The sequence below is a fragment of the Anomaloglossus baeobatrachus genome, chromosome 12 (assembly GCF_048569485.1).
Source record: "Anomaloglossus baeobatrachus isolate aAnoBae1 chromosome 12, aAnoBae1.hap1, whole genome shotgun sequence".
Classification (NCBI taxonomy): domain Eukaryota; kingdom Metazoa; phylum Chordata; class Amphibia; order Anura; family Aromobatidae; genus Anomaloglossus; species Anomaloglossus baeobatrachus.
This window is the reverse complement of record NC_134364.1, coordinates 111923552-111948581: the sequence shown is the minus strand read 5'-3', so window position 1 is coordinate 111948581 and position 25030 is coordinate 111923552. Positions and strand designations below refer to the sequence as shown.

At 42.8% G+C, this 25030-nt stretch overlaps 1 protein-coding gene across 34 annotated transcripts in view; it reads left to right on the top strand.

The window, feature by feature from the left end:
* Nucleotides 1-25030, top strand: part of GPHN (gephyrin) — a 360949-nt gene that overhangs the window by 243284 nt on the left and 92635 nt on the right. The window lies entirely within an intron of this gene.

Genomic DNA, 25030 nt, shown 5'->3' with positions numbered 1-25030 from the left:
GTGCCAGCCACAGGGGACATGTTGCATCACTGGGGGACGTGTGCCAGCACAAGGGGGCTATATTCAATATAAGGTGGCCATATCGAGATTAAGAGGGCTAAGTTTAGTATGGGGGGCTATGAGGGACATATACTCTATATGATTTGTTAGATGGACACTGGCATTATAAGACGGACCCCATTTATTAAAAAAAAAAATCTCTATTCCTTCACCAAAGTTGGGGATGCGTCTTATAATCCGGTGCGTCTTATAAAGCGAAAAATACGGTAATTTACATACACATATCACATAACACAAATAATCAACTACAAAACATTAACGTATATCACGGTTTGCGTGTTTATAACCTGTTCGAAGATTATGATGCTAAAACGTTAGGTGTTTCCATTATTTTGTACAACCCCTGTATATGTCCACCATCTTTGGCCCAATCCTGGTATATAGGTTCCTCATCCTGGTATTTATGCCCTTTTCATGGGCTCCTTCCTGATATATATAGTCTCCGTTCTGTCTCAAATACATTCCAAAAAAAACCCATTCTACTCACCTCCCCCTGTTCCCACATCCCTCAGCATCCTCCTATGTTGCCAAACGGATGTCGGCAGCTGATGTCGTGTGAATGCTGTGGTGGCTCATGACGTTACAGTCATGTGTCCCCAGTGAGATGGACGCTATCAGCTGATGTCCTCCGTTCGGCCAGCAGAGTGTATAGCAATGCAGGGACCAGACGGGTCTCTGTGCCGCGATGCAGTTCAGCTGGATGTGTGCAGAAGGGTGCTACTAGCAGCTGTTGCTTGGGCAGTAGCCTGAGGAATTGCTATTCTTCATTATGGAAGACTGGTATTACTTTTCCCACCCCAGGGACTGCTTTAAGATGTCTCATGGTTTCTGTATCCCCCCAATGAAGCCACTGAGAAACTAAGATTATAGGTACTCAACGTACAATCTCTTTCTCATGCTCTTCTTTGGCAGACGTAGCACCCACTCTTGGTTGCCCGATTGGGTGTGCTTTTAAGTTGTTGTTGTTTTTTCTCTAGTGGTTCTGCTTTTCTTTCATTTCTTCATGCTTTAGTTCTTTTGGCTTCTCCTACTGCTTTTTCGCGAACTAAGGCGGCCTTTTGTTAGTGGGCGAGGCACAGTCTGGTGGCAGGAGCCCCCTTATTTTTGTTAAGATGTATTATTATTAGTATTATACAATCCATTGCTTTCACACCTCAAATAATGCAAAGAAAACAAGTTCATCATCATCTAGAAACAACAATACTAATAATGTTTTACCTCAGGAAGATTCAGAAATCAATATTTTGTGGAATAACCATTTTTAATCCCAGGTTTCATGCGTCTTGGCTGCTTTCCACCAGTCTGTCACACGGCTTTTAGGTGACCTTATACCACTCCTGGTGCAAAAATATAAGCAGTTCTTCTTTGTTCGATGGCTTGTGACTATCCATTTTCCTTTTGTTTACATTCCAGAGGTTTTCAATGGGGTTCAGGTCTGGAGATTGGCTTGGCCATGACAGGGTTTTGATGTGATGGTCCTTCATCATTGATTGACCTAGCTGTGTGGCTTGGCGCATTGTACTGCTGGAAAAAAACAGTCCTCAGAGTTCGGGAACATTGTCTGAGCAGAAGGAAGCAACTGTTTTTCCAGGAAAACCTTGTATGCGGCTTGATTCATACTTCCTTCGAAAAGATGTTTAATTTTTTTTTTACCTAATTTTCAGCTTTGCCCAATACCTTGGTAGTCTAATGGTTAGACGGAGACCTGGAAAGGCGTACAAGCCACAGTGTTTTGCACCCACTGTGAAATTTGGTGGTGGATCAGTGATAATCTGGGGATGCTTCAGCAAGGCTGGAATTGGGCAGGTTAGTCTTTGCAAAGGACGTATGAATCAAGCCACATACAAGGTTATCCTGGAAAAACAGTTGCTTCCTTCTGCTCAGGCAATGTTCCCCAACTCTGAGGACTCTTTTTTTCCAGCAGGACATTACGCCATGCCACACAGCTAGGTCAATCAATGTGTGGATGAAGGACCACCACATCAAAACCCTGTCATGGCCGGCCCAATCTCCGGACTGGAACCCCATTGAAAACCTCTGGAGTGTAATCAAGAGGAAGATGGATAGTCACATGCCATCAAACAGAGAAGAACTGCTTACATGTTTGCAACAGGAGTGGCATAAAGTCACCCAAAAGCAGTGTGAAGACTGGTATATATGTTCCCCATCCTGGTTTATTTATCCCAATCCTGGTATGTATGTCACCCATCCTGGGTCCATCTGGTATATATTTTCCCCATCCTGGTATACATGTCCCCATCCTTGGATATATGTTACCCATCTTATGCCCAATCCTTTTATATAGGTTCCGCATGCTGGTATATATGTCCCCATCTTGGTATATATGTCCTCACCCTGGTATATATGTCCTCACCCTGGTATATATGTCCCCACCCTGGTAGATATGTCCCCACCCTGGTAGATATGTCCCCACCCTGGTAGATATGTCCCCACCCTAGTATAATGTCCCCACACTGGTATGTGTGATCCCCATCTTGGTATATGTGTTCCTCATCCTGGTTTATATGTCCCTATCCTGGTATATATGTCCCTACCCTAGTGTATATCTCTATGCTGGTGTATATGGTCTCCATGTATATTATTGTTGTTTCTAAATGATGATGAACTTGTTTTCTTTGCATTATTTGAGGTTTGAAAGCATTGTGCATTGTTTTGTTATTTTGACCATTTCTTATTTTCAGAAAATAAATACAAATTTTTTTGCTTGGAAATTCGGAGACGTTGTCAGTAATTTATAGAATAAAAGAACAATTCACATTTTACTCAAAAATATAAAGAGAAAAATCAGAAAAACTGACAATTTCTTAGTTGTCTCTTAATGTTTGCCGGAGTTGTAGGTGTTTGGTTTTGATATTTTTAAGATGAATTAAGGTCAGAAAGTCGTGTACACCCCCAGTCAGACTAAATGAGAAAAATAAAAGTTTCCCTGTACCAGCGACAGTCCTAATTAAGTTTTGATCCATTGGTTGCACTAAAGATGTCATATTTGCATAAGTGTAAGCTTCAAACATCTTGCTGTGAACTAATTCCGAAAGCTGAAAAATGTGTCCTGCCAAAAGATGGTTTTGCTGCCCTCTGGAAATCCTGTGATTTGGCACGGACTGTTGAAGGAACCAGTCCTTGAAAAGTTTTTCAATCCTTTCATCGTGTCCTGGAAGCCTAACGGCTCCAACAATCTCCGCTTTTCCTTCCAATGCTTTAATTTAACACCTTTCAGACTTTGACTCCTTTACCCGGTGCTACAGAAGCTCCTGAATGTTGCTTGCGCTCCTTCTTCCCATTGACGGTTGGTTGGCCGTCTATTGACCATCGTTATCTGCTCTCCCGCCATGTAATATCTAGCGTCGCAGTTATTCATAGTTGCCAGTTTTTTTTCCAGTTGTCCTCACTTTCCATGGAATTATCTGTCTCGTGACTCATTATTGCGTTAGCATGCTTCTTCCCCGGGCTACGTGCCTTTTTGGGAAATGGACTGTGTAATTTGTCCAGTCTCCGCAACAGATGATGCCACTTACTCATTCCTTTCTCTTTTCTGGTGTGTATCTTCATCCTCCTTTCTATATCTTTGCTAAGGAGGTTTATAGCTCCATCTTTTTAATGATTTGCACTAAACAAATTAATAGATTGAATGTAGAAAAAGACAACATAGTTCCACTTAATGTTGATTTTCCAGCCATATCTACCTTAAATTTGTGTCAACCATCTACTACTTTTTTCATGAACTCTCAAGCTCTATAACGTTCCATGCTGGCTGGTGTCTTTTGCTCAGCATTCTGCCAGCACTATAGGTGTTGGAACGTCCGTTTCCATCACTTTGCACTCTGTGATGGTTTTGCACATCTCAAGACATTAGAAGACCAAGAATGAAAGGAATAACCTTGGCAACCCTGTATTATTGACTGTGGCATATAGCACGATATATGGATGCGAAGGAGGAAATCCATAGGTCTCTCCGTGGCTGCTCTCTCCCCCCTCTCAAAGCACGAGTTACGAACATTTCAAAAATATTATTGCGCCTGAGAGATGGCCGTCTCTTTCCTGTATATATTTTTAGTCTCCTTTTTCAATTGGGCATAATCCTCAAGAAGATACTCTAAGAATAGTTGAGGGCAACTCCCACTTGGCTGAAAAGCCTAGATTTATATACAAGGAAGAGAATTATTTTTCTCGGGAATGGAGGGGCACCGGAACAAAGAGAAACATCTCCATACTTAGGAAAACCGCATTATTTACATCTTTTTTTTTTTTTTTTTAAAAATGTCACCATGAAAATGCACTTATGTTATTCAGCAGCGAGTGCGGAGTACAATGATATATAGTTTTATGAGAAAATATTCAGAATAATCTGAGCTAATCATGTAAACCTCTGCTTTCTCTGGGATATTTGGTCCAGTGGGTGGTCCTATTCTTAATAGGACCGCCCACTGGAATAAAAATCGCAGAAAGAGCAGAGGTTTACATGATGAAAACACAAGTAATACGAATAACTTCTCACAAAACTATTTATCAATCTTCCTATCTCCTTTTAGTTTATAACTTGGTTCCCACTCAGTGGTCTACATCTTCATGGTGACAGGTTTGGTCCAGTAGGTGGTCTTTTACTTATAGGACCGCCCACTGGACCAAACATCCCAGAAAGAGCAGAGATATCAATGATGAAAACACAAGCTATACTGAATCTTTTCTCACAAAATGAAATCTCAATCCATTCTGCTCCTCCTGTTCTATAACTCCTTTCCCGAAGAGATGACTTAATTTCCATTGTGACAGGTTTGGTCCAGTGGGCGGTCCTTTCACAGATTGGACCGCCCACTGGACAGAAAATCCCACATAGAGCAGATTTAGGCTATGTGCCCACGGGGATAGTGTCCTGCGGATATATCCGTTGGACATTCCGCAGGTGCTCCCAGGAAACAGCACCACAACTTTTGTCTGTTTCCATGCTGCGGATGTCCTGCGGATATGGTGCGGGCATTCTGCATTGAGGATACAGTACTATGGCTTCGGCACTGCATCCTCAATGCAGAACAAGTGCTGCAGTGATCGGGGCGTTAATATTACTTACCTCCATCATGCAGCATTTCGCTTTCCGGCAGCCGGGTCACTCTCTCAGCGTCTTCAGGAGAAGGTGGGCGGGCCTGAACTGTCACATGACCGAAGCTCATGCAGGCTCCGCCCACCTCTTCCTTCCTGACCTGGATTCACCGCGCTCCTGTACACCGGACGGAGAAAGTGACTCCGGTGAGGCAGGTAAGTATATGGGACCCTGCGGAGAAATCCGCAACAATAATTGACATGCTGCAGATTTTTCCGCACGGAAATCCGCACGATTTCCGCTGCGGAAAAATCCGCAGCGTGGGCACAGCATTTCCCAAATGCCATAGAAATGGCTGGGGAGTAGCTGTGCTGCAGATTTCTGGAAAATCCGCAGCTTTTCTGCGAGAAATCCGCGGGAAAATCCGTGCATTTTCCGCAGCGTGGGCACATAGCCTTATACTGAATCTTTTCTTACAAAACTATATGTCAATCTACTTCGCTCCCTCTGGTCTATAACTTGGTTCGCTCATAGTGAACTGTATCTTCATAGTGACAGGTTTGGTCCAGCTGGCGTTCTTATCACTTATAGGACCGCCCACTGGACCAAATATCCCAGCAAGAGCAGAGGTATAAATGATGAAAACACAAGTTATACTGAATCTATTCTCACGGAACTAAATATCAATCCACTCAGCTCCTCCTGGTCCATAACTCTTTTCTCGCAGAGTGGACTTCATTTCCATTGTGACAGACTTGGTCAAGTGGGTGGCCCTTTTATGGTTTGGACCGCCCACTGGACAGAAAATTCCACAAAGAGCAGATGTATACTGAATCTTTTGTCATAAAACTATATATCAATCTACCTCATTACTTCTGGCCTATGACTCGTTTCTCGTAGAGTGGACTCCATTTTCATGGTGACTGGTTTGGTCCAGTGGGAGGTCTTATCACTTATAGGACCACCCACTGGACCTAACATCCCAGAAAAAGCAAATGTATTTATGATGAAAACACAAGTTTCACTGCATCTATTCTCACAAAACTATTTATCAATCTACCTCGCTCCTTGTAATCTATAACTTGGCTCCTGCAGAGTGGACTTCATTTTCATGGTGACAGGTTTGGTCCAGTGGGCGGGCCTTTTTCTGATTCGACTGCCCACTGAACAGAAAATCCCACAAAGAGCAGATGTATACTGAATCTTTTCTTACAAAACTATTTATCAACTACCTTGCTCCTTCTGGTCTATAACTTGGTTCTTATAGAGTGGTCTACATCTTCATGGTATCAGGTTTGGTCCAGTAGGTGGTCTTATTACTTATAGTACCGCCCACTGGATTGAATATCCCAGAAAGAGCAGAGGTATAAATGAAGAAAACACAAATTATACTGAATCTATTCTCACAAAACTAAATATCAATCCACTCCGCTCCTCCTGGTCTATAAGTCTTAACTGCAGAGCGGACTTCATTTCCATTGTGACAGGTATGGTCCAGTGGGCGGCCCTTTCATGGATTGGCCCGCCCACTGGGCAGAAAATCCCAGAAGGAGCAGATGTATACTGAATCTATTCAAAACTATCAATCTACCTTGCTCTTTCTGGTCTATAACTTGGTTCCTATAAGTGGTCTACATCTTCATGGTAACAGGTTTTGTCCGGTGGGTGGTCCTTTTACTGATCGGACCGCCCACTGGACTGAATATCCCAGAAATAGCAGAAGTAAATATGCTGAAAACACAGGTTATTCTGAATCTATTCTCCCAAAACTGTATATCAGTCTACTCTGTTCCCCTTGTTCTATAGCACGCAGAGCGATAAGTTGTGGATTTTTGGATGATCAGGAAGTTTTCGGATTATTCACAAAGAGCCTCCATGCAGGCGCAGGGACAGGAAACGATCCTTTTTGCTGACTGTATAAACCCCAGATCCCTATGAATACTTGTGGTGGGAGTATGTGGACTGGTTATATGTCTAGCACAATGTATTGCTGTGTTCAATGTAGCCACGCCACCATGGGCTTTAAATTACTCTCACATTTACTAGAACGCAGAATGGGTAAATTATAGCTCAATATATTAGATTTTATTTCCTACAGCCGTACTAGTTACCTTAGCCTGGCAGATTCGCATTAGCATGCAAAGCCCCAAATATGTTAGAGGAAAATGCTGTTACTGCTGCACCAAGAGGGTTTTACTCTAAAAATAATTAGAAAAAAAAAACTTTTACAAAATAAAATATATCCATCCAACACCGGTTCCCTATACATTTTCACATTTCAATGGATTAAATTAGGATTTTTTTAATGTCACCATAGACAGAAATCTGCACACAAACTGATCCGAAACATACAGCTCTGGTAAAAAATAAGCGACTGCAAAATTGTCAGTTTTTCTTATTTTTCTCTTTATATTTTTGTGTAAAATGTAAATTGTTATTTTATTCTATAAACTCCTCACGACGTCTCCGAATTTCCAAGCAATACATTTTGTATTTATTTTCTGCAAATGAGAAATAGTCAAAATAACAAAACAATGCACAAATAATGCAAAGAAAACAAGTCCATAATCATTTAGAAACAACAATACTAATAATGTTTTACCTTAGGAAGATTCAGAAATCAATATTTTGTGCAATAACCATGATTTTTAATCCCAGCTTTCATGCGTCTTGGCTGCTTTCCACCAGTTTTCACACGGCTTTTGGGTGACCTTATGCCACTCCTGGTGCAAACATGTAAACAGCTCTTCTTTGTTTAATGGCTTGTGACTATCCATCTTCCTCTTGATTACATTCCAGAGGTTTTCAGTGGGGTTCAGGTCTGGAGATTGGGCTGGCTAAGACAGGGTTTTGATGTGGTGGTCCTTCATCCACACATTGATTGACCTAGCTGTGTGGCATGGCGCATTGCCCTGCTGGAAAAATCAGTCCTCAGAGTTGGGGAACATTGCCTGAGCAGAAGGAAGCAGCTGTTTTTCCAGGATAATCTTGTATGTGGCTTGATACATATGTCCTTCACAAAGTTTAATCTGCCCACTTTCTAGAGTAAGGTAATCTTCTCTGATGAGTCTAATTTTCAGCTTTGCCCAACACCTGGTCGTCTAATGGTTAGATGGAGACCTGGAGAGGCGTACAAGCCACAATGTCTTGCACCCACTGTGAAATGTGGTGGAGGATCGGTGATAATCTGGGGATGCTTCAGCAAGGCAGGAATTGGGCAGATTAAACTTTGTGAAGGACGTAGGACTCAAGCCACATACAAGGTTATCCTGGAAAAACTGTTGCTTCGTCCTGCTCAGGCAATGTTCCCCAACTCTCAGGACTGGTTTTTCCAGCAGGACAATGCGCCATGCCACACAGCTAGGTCAATCAATGTGTGGATGAAGGACCACCACATCAAAACCCTGTCATGGCCAGCCCAATCTCCAGACCTGAACCCCATTGAAAACCTCTGGAGTGTAATCAAGAGGAAGATGGATAGTCACAAGCCATCAAACAAAGAAGAGCTGCTTACATGTTTGCACCAGGAGTGGCATAAGGTCACCCAAAAGCCGTGTGAAAGACTGGCGGAAAGCAGCCAAGACGCAGGAAAGCTGGAATTAAAAATCATGGATATTCCACAAAATATTGATTTCTGAACTCTTCAGGAGATAAAACATCATTGTTTTGTTATTTTGACCATTTCTCATTTTCAGAAAATAAATACAGAATGTATTGCTTGGAAATTCGGAGACGTCGTCAGGAGTTTATAGAATAAACAACAATTTACATTTCACTCAAAAATATAAAGAGAAAAATCAGAAAAACTGACAATTTGGTAGTGGTCTCTTAATTTTTGCCAGAGCTGTGTGTCTTGTTTTTTTTTTCAAAATTAATTTAAATCAATTTTTCAAAAATAGTTATTTAATTTTAAAACATTGAAGGTAATGTTTCATGTACTTAAAGGGTTTTTTTTACTTCAAGGACACCCCCCCAAAGGCTTTTATATATGTAACAGAGCATTGGAAGTCCTCTCTAAAGGGACTCTGTCAGCAGATTTTTGCTCTGTAATCTGAAGACAGCATGCTGTACGGGTTGACAGACAGATTTCAGCAATGTATGTTTTAGCTTCTGGAAATTATTATTGATGGTTTAAATAATCTAGATGTCAGCTAGGCCGGCACACCCCCTGCTGTGATTAGCAGCTCTCAATCTATAGACATTGTTTATAAAGAGCCTGGTGTAGACCGGGGTAGCTCTTTGAGCTCTATTCCTTGCGAAACTCTGATTGGGTCAGAACGGCTGCACCCACTAAACTAAGTGATACATCATTGGATTCAGAGCTTCTTTGCCTGCATCCTACTGCTTTCAGATGAGTTACCCAAAACCTGCTGACAGATTCCCTTTGAAGTGGATCTATTGCTAAATTTTACAATTCAAACTGCATTATCACGTTTGCTTGTGACATGGTCTCCATCATGCTGGAAAAAACATCATTCACCCCCAATTTGCTCCTGGATTGCTGGGAGAAGTGGTTCTTGGAGGATGTTAAGATCCCATTCTTTATTCCTGTGCGTGGGCCCCTCCATGGATGAAAAGCCCCCATGCGTAAATGGTCTGATGATGCATTACTGTTGGCCAACACAGGACTCATGGCAGCGCTCACCTTTTATTCTTCGAACAATCATTCTTCTAGATGTCAAAAACAATCTGAAGGGGGGCTAACTTTACCCCAAACCTTTGTAGTACAATCCTTGTACTTTATGCGGAGTGTCAGCCTGTCCTTTTTGTTTTTCTTGGATAGAAATGGTTTCCTTACTGCCTATTTTGACACCAGCTATCTGCGTCACTGTTCGCGTAATTGGACTCACACCTGTCTGCTGCCATTCCTGAGCAAGCTCTGCACTGGTGTTGAAGCAATGTCGTAGCTTGAATCCTCTTTAGTAAATGGGCCTAGCAGTTGTTGCATTTTCTTGGGTGCCCTGAAGCCAGTGGTGTAACTAGAGTCCAATGGGCCCCCTACTAAAATTTGGACCTGGGCCTCCACTTGCATGTTCGTCAGATGTATGGGCCTTTGTGGCATTCGGGATGTAATATTGTCCCCCATTTTGTAATAATGTACTCGATTCTGGCCCCGTCCTCAAATAAAGTTCTCCATCCAGGGCCCCTTCCTGGCATAGTGTCCCTTTTTCCTAATATACTGTACCCTTTCCTGTTATAATGTCTTCATCCAATTTAATGTCACCATCCTGGTATAATGTCCTTTATTTTGGGTCCCTTACAATAATCGTGTCCCTGTTCGGCAGCTGTTCACCAACAAATGTAAAAAACAAACCAAAAATAATTCTCACCACCCACGATCGCGGCATCCTCTTCTATAGCCAGCACAGAAGCTGGCAAATTACTTCAGCTTGTAAGCGACAGGCAGTGTATGATATCATTGCCATGCTTTGCCTTTGATTAGCACGCCAACATCAGCTTCCGGCCTCTGATTGGCCGTCTGCAGGTGTTTCTGTACAGGAACCCACAATATATTTCATCTGTATGTGCATCCTCAGATGCACATCCAGCTAGCATAGCCATTGGCATCGGCGGGCCCACCTCCAGCATTGGCCTGGTCAAGGTCGCACTCTCTGCAATTGTGATTGTTATGCTCCTGCCTGTAGTTTTTTTTCACAGCAATTGAACTTCTCTTTTTAAAGTTCTTCATGACCCGATAGATGGTTTATTTAGGGGAAGTCTTAAAAGGAGCAATGTCCTTACCTGTAAAGCCGTTGTGAAGCAATGCAGGAATGACTGCATGTGTTTCCTTGGAGGTAACAATGCTTAACAGAAGAAGACAATGATTTCTAGTCTTAAAAATCAATTGGCATGTGTGAGCTCAGCTGCCTTGTCCTTGATAACACTTTTTCCTGAGAAGATTACTCAAATTTTTCAATTTGGTTATTTTGTAGCAGGCTGAAAATCATTGGAAATGGGGGTTTCATGATTAAGTTAATTTCTATGACTGCGATTGTTATGCTCCTGCCTGAAGCTTCCTTTACAGATTGATCCTCTGTTTTTAAAGTTCTTGATGATACGATAAATGGTTTATTTAGGGGAAGACTTACAAGGAGCAATGTCCTTGCCTGTAAAGCCATCGTGATGCATGCACCTGTTTCCGTAAAGGTAACCATGCTTAACAGAAGAATACAAGAACTTCTAGTCTTAGAAATTCAATTGGCATGCGCGAGCTCAGCTGCCTTTTCCTTGATAACACTTTTTCCTGAGAAGATTACTCAAATTTTTCAATCTGTTTTTTTGTAGCAGGCTGAAAATCATTGGAAATGGGGGTTTTATGTTTAAAGGGTACTTTACACACTGCGATATCGCTTGCGATCTCGTTAGCGATGTGAAATTCTAGATCGCAAGTGCGATCTTTCGAGATCGCACATAGGTCATTTTACGCATGTGCAATCTCGAAAGATCGCACTTGCGATCTAGACTTTCACATCGCTAACGAGATCGCTAGCGATGTCGCAGTGTGTAAAGTACCCTTAAGTTAATTTCTATGACTGCAATTGTTATGCTCCTGCCTGAAGCTTCCTTTACAGCAATTGAACCTCTGGTTTTAAAGTTCTTGATGATTCGATAAATGGTTTATTTAGGGGAAGTCTTACAAGGAGCAATGTCCTTGCCTGTAAAGCCATCGTGATGCATGCACCTGTTTCCTTAAAGGTAACAATGCTTAACAGAAGAATACAAGGACTTCTAGTCTTAGAAATTCAATCAGCATGAGCGAGCTCAGCTGCCTTGTCCTTGATAACACTTTCTCTTGAGAAGATTCCGCAAATTTTGCAGTCTGGTTATTCTGTAGCAGGCTGAAAATCATTGGAAATGGGTTTTTTCTTCAACTTTGGGCAACTCTTCATAACAATATTGTAAAGATTTTTTATATACAGTACATAGTCTATAGGGAAACATTACTAGTATTCGCACCTTAATGGTCCCGCTCCTTTAATCATTCCTCTGGTAGACGTCCTTTTCGGCTAGATAAACAGCAGTTTTGATGTGTTGCTTATGGGGCTGCCAATTTGTGTATTAGAGATTACTGTCATATTTCTGAGCCGATCTATCGAGTTTTTTCTTCCTTTTGGACTCACAACATTAATAATGCATTGGCGTATGTTAGATGAAGTCTTAAGATTCCCTCCCTAAGTTTAGCAAGTGCTTTGATTAAGAAATCATTTTTCACTTTATCATTTATTAGATGAACCGTATATGTACCCACCGGTCTGCCGTTGCGCTCTCATTTTATCGTATTCCTGCAGACACTTATATTGCGCCTTATTTTTTTTTTTCCCTTTTTACAAGACCCATAACTAATTTTTTTATTATTTTTCCGTCATTGTAGACATATGAGGGCTTCTGAACGGCTGGTTATAGCATTAATTTAACCAATTTAACGTTCCGAAAACCATTTTTTGGGGAGGTGTAGTGACCGAAAAACAGCATTTTTTAAGTTTTAGGTTGTTTTTTTTTTTTTTGCTTTAAGGTGTTTTTCAGACCAACTTTTACAGACATTTAAAAATGTTTTTTGTTTTTTTTTTAATTATTATTTTACAGGAATTGAACCTATGATTACTTGTTACATATAAAGATGGGCGATCCCGCAGATTTTCGGGTTCAGTGGATCCAGCCCGATTTTTAAAAAAAAAAAAGGTTTTATGACCGGAATTGAACCCAGACGCCAATCCCCATATAAGTCTAGGGGGACTCCAACAATGGTGGTAAAAAGGGCTTGGGGGATGAGAGCAGGCGTGTTATACTTACCAGTCACCGCGCGGTTCTAATGCTAATTCTGGGGCCGCTCATTATCCTCATACATATTCACTGCTTCCCCCGCCCACCGGCAGTCACGACGTCTGTGATTGGGGGCCCGGTCTGACTATAACCAATCTGTGTGACAGTGTTTGACTGTTTGGAATCACATACATACTGTCTGCGTGTCTATAGTAATGTAAAAAAAAATGAGTAAATAAAATTGGAGTAGGGCTTCCCATACTATGATACCCAGCAAAGATAAAGCCCATGGCTACAGGCTGCAGCCCCTAGCTGTGCGCCTATCTTGGCTGTGTATCAAAATAGGAGGGACCCTATCTGTTTTTTATTGGGTTTTTTTTTTAATTATTTAAATATTTTTTTAAAACCAATCCACCCCAGTTTTGATACCCAGCAATGATAAAGCTCACAGCTGGGGGCTGGTATTATCAGGCTAGGGATACCCCTTTTTATTGGGCTCCCCCAGCCTAGAAATAGCAACCGGCAGCCACCCAGAATTGTCGCATCCATTAGATGCGATAATTCCGGCACTTTACCCGGCTCATTCCAATTGCCATGGTGCAGTAGCAGTCAAGGTAATAAAAGAGGTTAATGACAGCTCACAGCTGCCACTAAGCCCTAGATTAGTGGTAGGAGGCATCTATGAGTCCTCCCCCTATTACTACTACTTTAAGTGAAAAGCAATAAACACAAACGCCAAAACAATCCTGTTATTTGAAATAATATACAAAAAAAAAACCCTCTTTTTTCTAATTTTTTAGCCCCAAACACCCAGTTACAACATAATCCATACGAGGTCCCACAAAGATCCTGGCTCTGCTACATGCTGAGGTCGCAGTGCGCAGGCACAGAACATGACCACACACAGTGGCTTCAGGCAGAGACTAACTGAGCCACAACTGTGAGCAGTGACATCACAAAGTTTTGTGCAGTCACAGCTGGAGGTTGCCACAGTACCCCTCCTGTCACATCAGGTAAACAGACCTCATTCAACTCAATGACCTCACCTTAGGTGAACTCATTGACTTCAAAGAGACCTGTATTTAGTGGCAGAAAACTGCTTTTTTGTTGCAAAGAGATGCAGATGTGGTGCTGAAATTTATACACCAATTTCCTGCACCAAATCTACATCTTATGGCAAAAAAAAGCATCTTCACACAATGCGGTTTTGAAGCGGTTTTGATGCGATATTGATGCGTTTTTTTGCCAGAACATACAGATTTTTGCAAAAATTTGGTGTATAACTTTCAGCACCAAATCTGTATCTCTTGACAAAAAAAACTACACAAAAATAGTTTTGTCTCTGTTTCCATATGTTTTTTTGTCAGGACATGCAACTTTGGTGCAGACATTTCAGAACCAAATGTACGTCAAACCGTTTTTGTGCATTTTTTTGCCAAGAGATGCAGACTGCTAATTTTAGGCTGAGAGGCCCAAAAACCATGGGTCTCCCCAGACTTAAGGCCGCTTTACATGCTGCGACATTGCTAACGAGATGTCGTTGGGGTCACGGAATTCATGATGGACATCCGGCCTCGTTAGCGACGCCGTAGTGTGTGACAGCTACGAACGTCTGTTAACGATCAAAATTACTCACCTTATCGTTGATCGTTGACACGTCGTTCTAATCCCAATTATCGTTGCTGATGCAGGTTGTTGGTCGTTCCTATGGCAGCACACATTGCTATGTGTGACACCGCAGGAACGAGCAACATCACCGTACCTGCCGCCGCCCGCAATCAGGAAGGAAGGAGGTGGGCGGGATGTTCCGCCCGCTCATCTTCACCCCTCCGCTTCTATTGGGCGGCCGCTTAGTGACATCGTTGCGACGCCGCACGAACCGCCCCCTTATGAAAGGAGGAAGTTTGCCGGTCACAGCGACGTCGCTAGGCAGGTAAGTACGTGTGACTGGGACCAATGATGTTGTGGGCCACAGGCAGCGATTTGCCCTTGACGCACAAACGACGGGGGCAGGTGCTTTCACCAGCGATCTCACTAGGGATGTCGCAGCGTGTAAAGCACCCTTTAGAATGCCAACCCCCATCTGTCTGCTTTATCATGGCTGGGTATCAATATTTGGGGGAACAGCACGCTTTTTTTTTAAATTATTTCAATAATTTTTTAAAAGAAAAAAGTCGCAAATGGTCCCTGTTATTTTGAGGGCTGCAGCCTCTAGCCGTAGCTTTATCTGTGCAGGGTATTACAATACGGGGGGACCTTACGCCAATTTTTTTAATATATTTTTATACCACTATACAGATGCAGACAGCGTACGTGATTGGTTGCAGTCAGATATGCTGCCACACAGGGTGGGGGGCGTGGTCTGACTGCAACCAATCACAGATGCTGGGACTTTACCGGTGGGCGGGGGAAGCAGTGAATATGTATGTGGGTAATGAGCAGCCCCGAGAGTAGCGTTACAGCCACGCGGAGACTCGTTAAGTATAACCCTCCTGCTTTACTCCCTATTTTCTTTCTTTTTCCTATATTTTTTTTCTCTAAATTATCTGTGTGGCCGTTTCAGAATAGTTACACGGAGTTTTCTGGGAACTCCGTGTTTGGGATCTGTGCAATGATACTAATTATCTGTTATGGACTCTAAACTTTACAAATCGGGTTCGCTCTTCACTAATTATATATATTATCGTATATAGTGGCTCTGCAGGGAAAATGTGGGATGTGATATGATCAGTGATCCCAATGGCCATCTAAAGTGGAACATTTCTCCTTGCAGAGTGCAAAGCTGTCGTAAGGAGACTTCTAGACTATGGAATGGTCCCCTGGGAATTTTAAATATGCAAATCTCTTTCGAAGATCTCTAGTGCAACCTATTGGATGTGGCATTCCTAAAATGTAATATTGGTCCTTTAACGAGCCTTGCCACATGACTTAGGCTACTTTCACACATCCGGATTTTGCTCTGCGGCACAATACGGCGTTCTGCAGAAAAACCGCAACCGGCTTTTGCAACGCCAGTTGCGTTTTTTTTGCATAGACTTACATTAGGGCCGTATTGTGCCGCAGGGGCTTGCGTTCGGTCCGTTTTTTGCCGCATGCGGCAGATTTAGCCGATGCGGCGGCCGGATAGAACGTTCCCTGTAACGTTTTTTGCTCCGGCAAAAAAAAACCGCATCGCGCCGCATCCAGCCGCTGCGGCGCATTTTCAATGCATGCCTATGGATGCCGGATGCGGCGCGATGCGGAAAAAATGCATCCGGCCACCGCATGCGCTTTTTTCCACTGCGCATGCTCAGTAGCGTGCCGCAACCGGAAAAAAACGGACCGACCGCATGTAAAAACTTATGCAAAGGATGCAGTGTTTTCGCCGCATCCGTTGCATAGGTTTCCCAGCCGGATTGAGCCGCACGGCTCAAACCGGATGTGTGAAAGTAGCCTTAGGATAACAAGTGAAACTAGAAACTTTATTTGCAGACACTTGTTTTAGGGTGTTGCCCCTCCTCAGTACAAAGCAGGAGATCTGATTTGAGGAGGAACGTTTCTCTTTACATCCAACAATTGGCACTAGAGCTTCCTTACAACGGCTTGGCACTGTCCACAAGGAGAAATGTTTCTTTGATCCCCAAGTCAAATCTGATCTATTGCTTTGCACTGAGGAGGGGCAATGCCTTGAAACATGTCTGCAACAAGAGTTTCTGGGTGGTTTCTTATCCTAAATCATGTTGCAAGGCTCGTTATTGACTTTTAGAATTGCTATGTCCACTAGAAATCAACTCCTCTTCCTTCCACCTATTGTGTTCACAAAGGTGACCTCCTTTTAGGGTTACCGTGCTGATAACCCAAATAGTTTGTTCCTTAGTTCTTCAGATATTTTTAGGGCAATAAGTACCCTACACCACAAGGCCAATTTCACAGATTCAGTTCTGGAACGGTCATGGGTCTCCTGATCTCAACAGCCGGCATCAGACCGGTTTGGCCCCAGATCAATTCTTAAGCCCAAACCACACATGTAGGCCTGACGTAGGACATACTTTTACGTAATATGTTAGGAAGGGGTTTAATGATCCATGAAACAACATTCTTTACTTAAAAGGCTGTTGAGTTTGGATCAAGAAATAGTACCAATGGCCGTGTGAATTTCGGACGTATGAAATTTGCTTAGAGGGTCATGTCCACACTACCTGTAGACTCAATATGCCACCTTATCAATGAGTAAAGGGGAAAAGTAGTTCTCCAGACATTTTTTCATGCTTGGGTTTTCCGAGTTCCAAAATATTTCTACCTGTTGGGCTCGTTGCGATGAAAGCCAAATCCGTTTGGGTCTAGGCACAACCAATAGTTAAATGTTGCTTTGTTTGAGTGTTCTGTTCAATCACGTAAATGTGGTTGGCAGAAGGATGAAATCTCCGAACCTGGAGCCAAGATTGTCAACCTCAACACGGCTTATTTCATTAACTGATTGATCTGAATGGAGTATCCACCGCAGCTCCCAGACCCGAGTGACGTGTATTCATCACACGGCCGGCCGGGAGAGCAGCGCTGCTCGGAATGAAACCCGGAAAAGAATGACTGATATTCTGAAGGCAGGAAGAGAAGAAATATATATATATATTTATCCGGATACGAGCTGTTGTGCAGCACCCTTTTCTAGATCCCACTTCCCACTGGTCATTTTCTTGGAAAATGCTTTACAACCCCCGGAACACTGTCAATAGCTGAGCCGTGATTGGAAGGAGTATTTTTTTTTTTCCTTTTCTTTCCCCCCCCCTCTGGTTTTTCTATTTAAGCCGTGCATCAGGGTTTTTTTAGCCCTGCGAGTTGCTGAAACCATGAAAATGCTGGTGCCCTGAAGCAGTTGGCTTTAAAATAAAGCAAAACAGACGTCGGCCAATATAACATGAAGAAGAAAAAATGGGACAACCAGCCCTGCAGAGAATGCCAGGTAAGGCAGCCTTGGTTTTTCATCCCTCCCCATCTCCAGTAATCTATACGGTAGATATTGAGGTTTGTGCAGGAGATTCGGCTCAGCTGTTTTTTTCGTGAGCGATTTTGCTGTGTTGCATATTTCACCCACCCCCCTCCCTTGTGCCGGTCTAGGATCTTCATAAAAATGCATTTCTCCAGTGATTTGTTTAATGAGATCCCGTCTTGATAAGATTGCGGTGACCTGATTAACTGCGATGCAACCTTCTTCTTCTGCACGCCGTTATTTACGGCACACTCTCCCCTTGTTGTGCACAATGGATCACGCAGTCCTTTTTTTTTTTTTTTCCCTTGCAATGTAACATCTGTCCTTCCTGGGGGAGATGGATAAACGTTCGCAGCTCTCCGCTCGTCATCGGGTTGTGCACTGCCTTTTTCAAAAAAAAAAAAGAAAACCAAGAGCTGTCTTTGAAAATGAATCCTGAAAAAGCAGTCTGTGCCGGGTAAAGGGATCAGGCTGTGATGTTGAGCGGCAGCATCAATGACGAGAAGCTTCTTTGTGTCTTTGTTCATAAATCCTTCCATTGAACGTTTCTGATGTCAAGCACACGAGGCGACGGTGAATGAGTTGCAGGATTCTCACGACGCACTTTGTTTTCTCGGCTAAATCGCGGACGGGCATTATCACGTGACCTTCATAGTATTTCATGTACAGTCCGTATAGTGTTTGCCGGTCAAAAAAAGTTAGTCCCTTAGGCATAGAGCGGGATTTTGTCCAGTGAATATAAATAATCACATATCCTACAAGTAGGTGTTCACTTTCGGATCAGTGGAGGTCTAACTAATCGGTAAAACCGGGAAGTTTGGTCCCCGTTACAAAATGAAGGGCATGATGGATCTTGAACTGCCTTACTATTAATTTTCTACCAGTATACTGGAAAAAGTTGCGCTCAATGCTCGGCTGCCCCATATGGGATGATCGGAATGACTGTCCAGCTTGTGCACTTCGTAGGGAGTGATCAGAGCAGCGATCCAGTTGTGCACTTCATATGGAGTGACCGGAGCGGAGGTCCAGCTTGTGCACTTCATAGGGAGTGACCGAGTGATGGTCCAGCTTGTGCACTTCATAGGGAGGGACCGGAGCAGAGGTCGAGCTTGTGCACTTCATAGGGAGTGACCGGAGCGGAGGTCCAGCTTGTGCACTTCATAGGGAGTGACCGGAGTGATGGTCCAGCTTGTGCACTTCATAGGGAGGGATCGGAGCGGAGGTCCAGCTTGTGCACTTAATAGGGAGTGACCGGAGTGATGGTCCAGCTTGTGAACTTGATAAACAATGACCAGAGCGGTGGTCCAGCTTGTGCACTTCATAAGGAGTGACTGGAGAGACGGTCCAGCTTGTGCACTTCATAGGGAGTGATCGGTGTGGTGGTCCAGCTTGTGCACTTCATAAGGAGTGAATGGAGTGGCGGTCCAGCTTGTGCACTTCTTAGGTAATGGTCGGAGTGGCGGGCCAGCTTGTGTACTTCATAAGGAGTGAAAAGGAGTGGTGGGCCAGCTTGTGCACGTCATAGGTAGTGGTCGGAGCGGCAGTCCAGCTTGTGCACTTCATAGGGAGTGGATGGAGCTGCAGTCCAGCTTGTGCACTTCATAGGGAGTGGATGGAGCTGCAGTCCAGCTTGTGCACTTCATAGGGAGTGGATGGAGCTGCAGTCCAGCTTGTGCACTTCATAGGGAGTGGATGGAGCTGCAGTCCAGCTTGTGCACTTCATAGGGAGTGGATGGAGCTGCAGTCCAGCTTGTGCACTTCATAGGGAGTGGTCGGAGCGGCAGTCCAGCTTGTACAGTTCATAGGGAGTGACCTGAGTGGCGGTCCAGCTTGTGCACTTCATAGGGAATGACCAGAGTGACGGTCCATCCTACGCACTTCATTCTAAAGTGCCCTTTTCTACCAATCGGATCACAGCTGATCAATATGGGTAGGTGTCTACTTGTTTTCACTCCCCAACCCCTTTACGAGTTTTACGTATATTTATACAAGTTACAAATAAATATACAATATTTATACCGGTGGACAAAGATTGAACTTAACTGACCTAAGTCTTTGATGTATGTCCATAAGTTCATCCTTTCTCCATTGGTTCTGTTTTCCCTGTCACTAGATTAATAATATCCCACAATGCCATTTCTTGTGAGGAAAGCATCCCACCCTTTTTTACATGCTGTTATAGTGTCTGCCATTACTACCTCTTGTTGTGGGCCTTCTGCAGTCTGACTGCTCTAACTGTAAAGAACCCTTTCCTATTTAGCTACTGAAATCGTCTTTCCTTCACACACCTCTGGTCCTTTCAGAAGGTCTTCAAAAGGAATAAGTCACATGTTGGTCCTCTGTATTGACCACACATGTATTTATATATTATTTGCCTGGGTGACCAACAATTATCTACTATGATTCTGACCAATTTGATACGCTACCATTTTTTTTTTTTTTTAGAATATCTGCTATCAAATCATTTACAGATATGTCCTTCCTTTATGGCACAGGATAATTACCTCTAAAATAAAATTGTTTTACTCTGTCGGGCATTGTTTATGCTATAAGTGTCTATAGGAGAATATATATAGTTAGTGGTTCGAGTCCATAACAAATTTTGTGGGTTGTTAGGGGTCTTTCATGCTACAAGCGTATCTCCTGTTATGAGTCTAACAGAGGAACTTTTGTAGATGTAGATTGCCACCAGCCCCGACATCTTTTTTGTTATTTCTTCTGTGAACACTTGGAATAAAATACAGCCCCCCATATACACTTAATCCCCCAGGCTTAGATTTTGGCTATCTTCAGTATTCAATGAAAAAAAAGTGTCGTTTAGTGAATTTTTTTCCGAAGGGAAGATGAGAAGGAACGTCCGTAAAGGGCATAACCACCAAGCCAACATGTCCTCGTCGCAACGGTTGAATTCCCTTCTTCTCAGTGAGAACCAAATACCCAATGGATATTAATTGCATATATATATATATATTACTTTTTTTTTATTAAAGCCATTTTACCAAACTGCATAATGTCCGCCATCATGCTGACATGTAAAGCATCGAAGAAATCCTAGTTCGCTTAAAGTACCTTGATGCGGCTGAGTGAACAAAACGTAATTTGTGCCCAGCCGGCCGGCTCGATTGTATATGTTTCTGTTCAGTGCAGGAGCGTGTAGTATCCATTATCTGGTTGTTTGCCCGAGAGCATATAGGCTCAAAGTAAGGTGCATTAGTTGCTCTTAATAAATGGAGGGCTAAATGGACTTTCCTTTGTCGTATTTGGAACATTCTGGATATGAAATTATGGTTGGCTTTCATTTTCTCGGCTTCATTGTCCATATCCTCTATTCAATGCAGGCAATAAGACAACTTGGTGATATGGCGACTTTTCGTTTCACTGCTTCGAATAGGTGACACTAGCAAGAACGTTTTCCCCCCATATTTTTCCTTTAACATATAGATTGGTAGGGGTCTTAAAAGGGCTTTTTTTTTTAATATCCTCGTTAAAATGGAACAGCCATGTGCATGCTTGACCATAGCTTCCTTTCAGAAAGTTGCCCGTTGCTTTTTCCAGTAGCCCCATAGAAAAAATGGAGCTCCAGTTGAGCATGCTCGGTGGAGTTTATCACTTAGGCGGTAACTTGTTTTTTTCACCAGACCACCCCTTTAACCGGCACGTCATGAAAGATAATCATTGAACATTCTAGACTTTTGAGATCCTTTTCCTTATCCATTAGATATCAAAATTGTCCCATCCCCATCTGGCCACCTACAGGTGATCACAGTAGGTCCCGTTTCTCTAACCTTTGCTCATTTCAGCCAACTGTGCCATGATTTCCTTGGAGTTGTCCAAGCAAGACCAATATTTTAAGCATCTTCTCACTTTGGCTTGTTGAAATAATCCAAAAGTGGGCAACCCCCTCTTTTGTGGTTTTAATATTTTTTTATGGGTTATAAGGACATGGGTTATCTCTTCCCCCTTTAAAAAAAAAACAAAAAACCTAGATTGAGAGTATTATAGGTCAGACACAACGTCATAGGACCATGACAGCCCCTTGGCTAGGACGTCAAGCAACAACACACTCCTCCTCCTCTGAAAGCCTCGTAGAGCAGTTCAGCCACAGGTAGGTCACATAATGTGTCGCTGCTTTCACAATCTGATTCCGTCTTGTTCCCAAAGCTAAGAAATGTCAGAGCAGAATAGATGTCCATCTTGTAGACTCTGAGATTTGCTACTTCTCGTGGTGACAGAGTTGTGTTTTATGATTGACGTTGCTTCTACGACTTCTATGAAGTCTACGCCAATTATGTTCTCCACGATCCATCATATGTGAGAACCTTTTTGGTATGTGACAAGGGCAAGAAGAGGGGAAGTGGACAGTTTCTTTGTTTATTTCAGGGCTATACAGAATGCATAAAGTTTTAACTAGTCGTTAGCTGACTTGTGTATGGAAAAATCTGATTTTTCCATTGTGACACTGATGTAGAGGCGAATAGATTGGCAGAATATTTGGTCTCATTAGACATCGCCAACTCTTACCTCCCCTGCAACAGCTGACACTCCAACTCTGACTGCGGAGAAGTGCTTACATGGTCATAAACAAAGAAGATCAGACAGTTCTTCACAGTTTTTCTTCTAGTTTCTATTATTTGGTTGATTGTTTGGTATACATTTTTGGATAATATAGAGCTAAACCTTGCTGAAAATGGATCTCACCTTTGATCAACAATATGGGTTTTTTAAACTCAAAAATGTTATTGTTGCAAAACCATAAAATAGACATGGCAAAAGGTCTTTAAGTTAAACCATGGGTTAATATGCTGCCACCTGAAGGCTGACACTAAGAATACATCTCCCCCCCCTTCCCCCCCAAAGAAAAGTTGACTCTTCCTCACCAAGATAGACCTAGGCAGCCGACACCTAGTTATTGAGTTTAGCTATGTGTCATTGATGTCTTGAGTTGCAGACCTATCTTAATCAGGGTTTACATGCTACAATATCGTTAATGTGTTATCGTCGGGGTCATGGTGTTTTTGATGCTCATTAACGAGATCGCAGCGTGTGACCCTTTTGAGTCGTCCTGAAACAAAAAATCGTTTAATGCTTATTAGCGATGTTGTTCCTCGTTCCTGCGGGAGCACACATCGCTATGTGTGACACGGCAGGAGCGACAAACATCTCCTTACCTGCCTCCACCGGCTATGCGGAAGGAAGGAGGTGGGCGGGATGTTACGTCCCGCTCATCTCCGCTCCTCCGCTTCTATTGGACGTCTGCCGTGTGACGTCGCTGTAACACCGCACGAACCGCCCCCTTAGGAAGGAGGCGGTTCGCCGGCCAGAGCGACGTCGTAGAGCAGGTATGTGCGTGTGACGCTGCCGTAGCGATAATGTTCGCTACGGCAGCGATCACACAATATCGCACGTATGACGGGGCCGGGTGCTATCGCGCTCGCCATCGCTAGCCGATGGTAGCGATGTCGCAGCATTTAAACCCCGCTTTAGCCTTGATTGGTCTTCTGCCCATATCGTGGAGATCTTACATTTGCATCTAAGGATGCATATCTTAGCAGAATGCTACTACAAGCAGCATTTGCTCGGTTAGAAACCTGAGGGATGGCTATTTTTTCTTGTTTTTTTCCACCACATGGAAAGCTTTAAGACTTCCCATTGCTTCTGCGTCCTCCAAGATTTTGCGTACTCAACATAAAAACTTCTTGCAGCCTTCATTGTGGGACACGACACCCCCCCTCTTGTTTGGCCGGGGAGTCTTTGTTTTGATCCCCCTACTGGTTGTGCACTAACTGAATAGTTGGCTGGCTAGTGCTAGTCTGTAAGGAGGAGTCAACATTTTTTTTCTAAGAAATATTCTTCGTGGTAGTCTCCAGGTAGCAGCATATTAACCCATGGTTCTTGTGTCCCCCAATGAGGTCTACAGGAAAGAGATTGTACAGTAAGTACAAGAAATGTGCCCATGGGCTAATCTAAAAATTCCTATAGTTCTGCAACCAGTGCCCCTCCTCCACAATCAATATTTGTCCCTCACTATTCTTGGGGCCAAACTCAGGCTATGGATATACATATATATATATATATATATATATATATATATATATATATATATATATATATATATATATTACTTAAGGCAATTTTAACATAGTTACTGGTGAAGAGTATAATAGCAGTCAACGAGGAACTTAAGCATTTTTTTGCAAGATCTTCCGGAAAAATGCTGAAGTTCCACATTGACTTCCATTATACTCAGTACACGAGTCAAGCCTCTCCGAGCGTCCAAATTAGTGTTGAGAGAGTAGTTTATTATTTGTACTCGCTATGCTGTTAGTGAGTGCTATCCGCTACTCACATATTCGTTACAAGTAGCGGGAGCAATGTAAGTCAATGGGAAATACTCACTAAGTAGCGAGTAACCCGAAAGCCGTACTTTTCGTGCGAGAAGCTTCTGGGTTACTCGCAACTTAGCGAGTATTTCCCATTGACTTACATTGCGCCCGCTACTCGTAACGAATATGCAAGTAGCAGACAGTACTCACTAACTGCATAGTGAGTACGAATAATGAACTACTCTCTCAACACTAATTTGGATGCTGGGAGAGGCTTGACTCGTGTACTGAGTATAATGGAAGTCAATGGGGAACTTGAGCATTTTTCCGGAAGATCTTGCGAAAAAATGCTCAAGTTCCTCGTTGACTGCTATTATACTCGGTACACGATTCGAGCCCCTGCGAGTATCCAAATGCTTGTTATGAGTATCGAGCACCCGAGCATGGTAGTGCTTGCTCAACACTAATAGTTATTAACGTGAATATTAAAGGATTTGTCTGAGCCCAACAAGTTGATGATCAAATATTAGGATAGGTCATTAATGCGGTGTAGTAATTTTTCATTGACCTGCCAGTTGATATCATTAAAAAGGCTGGAAAATAGTACTAATGAAGAAATGCTGGATGGTCACTTTTCCACATGACTGTGTAAAAAAATTCATGATAGAGAGGCAGAGACTCTCAGAAACAAAGATGGTCAGAGGTTACCAATTAATGAACAGCTGTGTCTGCCTGTGGTTCATGGTTTGTTTTTCTAGTTTGTTTTTTTTTTAAACAAACTTTTATAGAAATAATAAAATTTTATTATATTTGATTATATTAATGCCTAAAAAGTGTATAAAAACAAACAAAAAACTTGCCTTT